The sequence below is a fragment of the Bombina bombina genome, unplaced genomic scaffold (genome assembly GCF_027579735.1).
Source record: "Bombina bombina isolate aBomBom1 unplaced genomic scaffold, aBomBom1.pri scaffold_1647, whole genome shotgun sequence".
NCBI classification, from domain to species: Eukaryota; Metazoa; Chordata; class Amphibia; order Anura; family Bombinatoridae; genus Bombina; species Bombina bombina.
In genome coordinates this window covers 1-3,908 of record NW_026512568.1, presented here as the reverse complement: position 1 = coordinate 3,908, position 3,908 = coordinate 1, and the positions used below count along the sequence as shown (strand labels likewise).

The window sequence follows — 3,908 nt, the reverse complement described above, 5'->3', positions numbered from 1 at the left end:
ATTCTTTTAGAATACCGAGAATTTTACAGTTTCTTCAGGATGGTTTAGATAAGGGTTTGTCCGCAAGTTCTTTGAAAGGACAAATCTCTGCTCTTTCTGTTCTTTTTCACAGAAAGATTGCTATTCTTCCTGATATTCATTGTTTTGTACAAGCTTTGGTTCGTATAAAACCTGTCATTAAGTCAATTTCTCCTCCTTGGCGTTTGAATTTGGTTCTGGGAGCTCTTCAAGCTCCTCCGTTTGAACCTATGCATTCATTGGACATTAAATTACTTTCTTGGAAAGTTTTGTTCCTTTTGGCCATCTCTTCTGCCAGAAGAGTTTCTGAATTATCTGCTCTTTCTTGTGAGTCTCCTTTTCTGATTTTTCATCAGGATAAGGCGGTGTTGCGAACTTCTTTTGAATTTTTACCTAAAGTTGTGAATTCCAACAACATTAGTAGAGAAATTGTGGTTCCTTCATTATGTCCTAATCCTAAGAATTCTAAGGAGAAATCGTTGCATTCTTTGGATGTTGTTAGAGCTTTGAAATATTATGTTGAAGCTACGAAATCTTTCCGTAAGACTTCTAGTCTATTTGTTATCTTTTCCGGTTCTAGAAAAGGCCAGAAAGCTTCTGCTATTTCTTTGGCATCTTGGTTGAAATCTTTAATTCATCTTGCCTATGTTGAGTCGGGTAAAACTCCGCCTCAGAGAATTACAGCTCATTCTACTAGGTCAGTTTCTACTTCCTGGGCGTTTAGGAATGAAGCTTCGGTTGACCAGATTTGCAAAGCAGCAACTTGGTCCTCTTTGCATACTTTTACTAAATTCTACCATTTTGATGTATTTTCTTCTTCTGAAGCAGTTTTTGGTAGAAAAGTACTTCAGGCAGCGGTTTCAGTTTGAATCTTCTGCTTATGTTTTTCATTAAACTTTATTTTGGGTGTGGATTATTTTCAGCAGGAATTGGCTGTCTTTATTTTGTCCCTCCCTCTCTAGTGACTCTTGTGTGGAAAGATCCACATCTTGGGTAGTCATTATCCCATACGTCACTAGCTCATGGACTCTTGCTAATTACATGAAAGAAAACATAATTTATGTAAGAACTTACCTGATAAATTCATTTCTTTCATATTAGCAAGAGTCCATGAGGCCCGCCCTTTTTTTGTGGTGGTTATGATTTTGTATAAAGCACAATTATTCCAATTCCTTATTTTATATGCTTTCGCACTTTTTTATCACCCCACTTCTTGGCTATTCGTTAAACTGAATTGTGGGTGTGGTGAGGGGTGTATTTATAGGCATTTTGAGGTTTGGGAAACTTTGCCCCTCCTGGTAGGAATGTATATCCCATATGTCACTAGCTCATGGACTCTTGCTAATATGAAAGAAATGAATTTATCAGGTAAGTTCTTACATAAATTATGTTTTTTACCTCTGTATTTATCTTGTATCTAAGCTTTTGCAGACTGCCTCCTTATCTCAGATCTTTTGACAGACTTGCATTTCAGGCAATTAGTGCTGACTCTTAAGTAACTTCACATGCACAATGTTATCTATATGAAACACATGAACTAACACCCTCCTAGCTGTGAAAAGCTGTGAAATGCATTCAAATTAGAGGTGGCCTTCAAGGGCTTAGAAATTATCATATGAGCCTACCTAACTAGTATTAGCCTTCAACTAAGAATAACAGGAGAACAAAGCAAATTTGATGATAAAAGTAAATTAGAAAGTTGTTTTAAATTGCATGTCCTATCTGAATCATGAAAGTTTAATTTGGACCTTACTATCCCTTTAATCTGATAAAAATGTTTCTTAAAATTGCATGCTCTGTCTAAATCCATTAAAGTTTCTTTTATACACATCTTCTGGGCAGATAATATCTTTGTTTTTGTTGTGATTATTATTATAATATTAGTTATATATACTCGCTCCCAATTATATTTCTCTTTATTTCATGACTTTTTTTTTTTTTTGTCTTCACCTTAATGTTTTTCTTTAGGTTATACAATCATATCCAAGTGTCTAGTAACTTAATGTCCGGTTGTGACTACTCGCTCTTTAAGGTAAGTGAGCAAGTTGGTTGAAATACAATTTTTAAATGAGATTACAGATGATGACTTTTTTTTTTTTTTTTTTTAACAGGATGGTGTTGAACCTATGTGGGAAGATGAAAAGAATAAGCGTGGAGGAAGATGGTTAATTACCTTAAACAAACAGCAAAGAAGAAATGATTTAGATAGATTTTGGCTTGAGACGGTATGCGTTCTTGCTTGTGGGATTTGTTATTAGAATATAAATGTTTGTTAAACAGTTATACTTGAGGTTGTCAGATCTCTGATTTTCTTACTTGGTACATTAGAAAGTCTGTTTTTTTTTGTTTGTTTTTTTCCCCTCTGGTGCAGGAAGGGATAAATCCCTTTTATGGTTATTAGCCAGTAGCTGTTGCTATCCTAGTGCTCTTGCAAATGTATAAGATTATGAATGTCGGGTTTTATGTCCCTTTTTAAAATGTGTATGTGCTTTCTGTTTGCTATGCAGGATTATGTAATTAGTAGTGAGTTTGCATATACACCGAATATGAATTTCAGTGGGGTCACTGCTATCAGATATGTTTGTTTAATATATATTTGTATGCCATGTATTGTCAAACTTGTTACCATGGAGGACTAAGAAAGTAGGTCCAAAAAGTATTCTGGCATCTACTGATACTATCCTCCTATATAAAATGGTAGATGAACAGGCCTGTCTTAAAGCTGTGTGCAGGACTTACTTAGTCTACCAACAAAATCGAGGTCAGACGGAGATCAACCAGGGCCCCCAGGCAACTATTTAGGGAAGTGTTTCTGTGGAAAGTACTCTGTTGAAATATACTAGCCGTCAAAATGTGCTACCAAGCCGTTCTGTGCATCCGCTGAATACATTTTGCCTCATACATCACGATACCCATCGTTTCAATCAACCTTCAAGGCATTCGTTTATTTAGTTTGTCAACACTTGCATTAAGCTAGTGACTGATTTTATAATCCCTCCTTCCCGCAGTCTGTCAATTACCTTATAGACAAGAGCACTGTACTGTAGGAGGAACAAGACAAACCTACAAATACAAAAGTAATTAAAATGTTAAATTGGCCCCAAAAAACTCCACACTCTCTCTCTGGTTTACACATTTTGAAATAAGAACTGAATCTGTTCAAACGGTCTACAAAAATAGATTAAAAATAGATGGTTACCAACACCCTATATTAAATAAAGATTAACACTCCTTAATACTGAGGGTTTTAATTGGTGTATGTCTTACATCTAACGTTAATAAAGTGATCACCAAGGTGAAATCAGCCTTAAAGGATTACTTTCTGTTATAATTTTTAAGCCAAACTACTAACATATTAAAGTTAATAAACATTAATTAAAACCTACTGACCTATATTTTCTCCAAAACGAAGTTTCATAACGTTATAAAAGTTATATCTTTTATTCGCTGATGATGTCACGTTATCCTGCCCACTATTTTCAGCACTGCATGTTCAAAATACTTAAACCAATGAAATTGTGTTTAAAGCGCCATTTTGAAACCTAGGTATTGTAAACGGATTGGTACAGAGCAAAGGATACCCACGGAGGGGGTTTGGAAAACAATTAAATTTGCAGACAAGATTTCTGATATACGGTAGAGATATGTTAATGAAATGCTATTGATAAAAAGCGTATTTGGGGTAGTTAGTTAGTAACAGGCATAGAAAATATTTAGTTACAGTGGCCCTTTAAGGTAGCATTTTTCGAAAAGGTTTGCACTGATTTATAACAGGAAAGCGCCAAGTCACATAAAGCACAATGTATAGATGATTTCTCTTGTTAAGTGTATCCAGTCCACAAATCATCCATTACTTATGGGATATTCTCCTTCCCAACAGGAAGTTGCAA

General features: G+C 35.1%; 1 long non-coding RNA gene and 1 other non-coding gene across 2 annotated transcripts; both read left to right on the top strand.

The window, feature by feature from the left end:
• The first annotated feature begins 1,923 nt into the window (after positions 1–1,923).
• Positions 1,924–2,301, top strand: LOC128644400 (uncharacterized). Its single transcript, XR_008399983.1, has 2 exons — positions 1,924–2,050; positions 2,130–2,301. It is a non-coding gene; the product is annotated as an uncharacterized LOC128644400 (long non-coding RNA).
• Positions 2,302–2,645: 344 nt separating this feature from the next.
• On the top strand, positions 2,646–2,774 carry LOC128644402 (small Cajal body-specific RNA 15). Its single transcript, XR_008399984.1, has one exon. It is a non-coding gene; the product is annotated as a small Cajal body-specific RNA 15 (non-coding RNA).
• Positions 2,775–3,908: the final 1,134 nt, after the last annotated feature.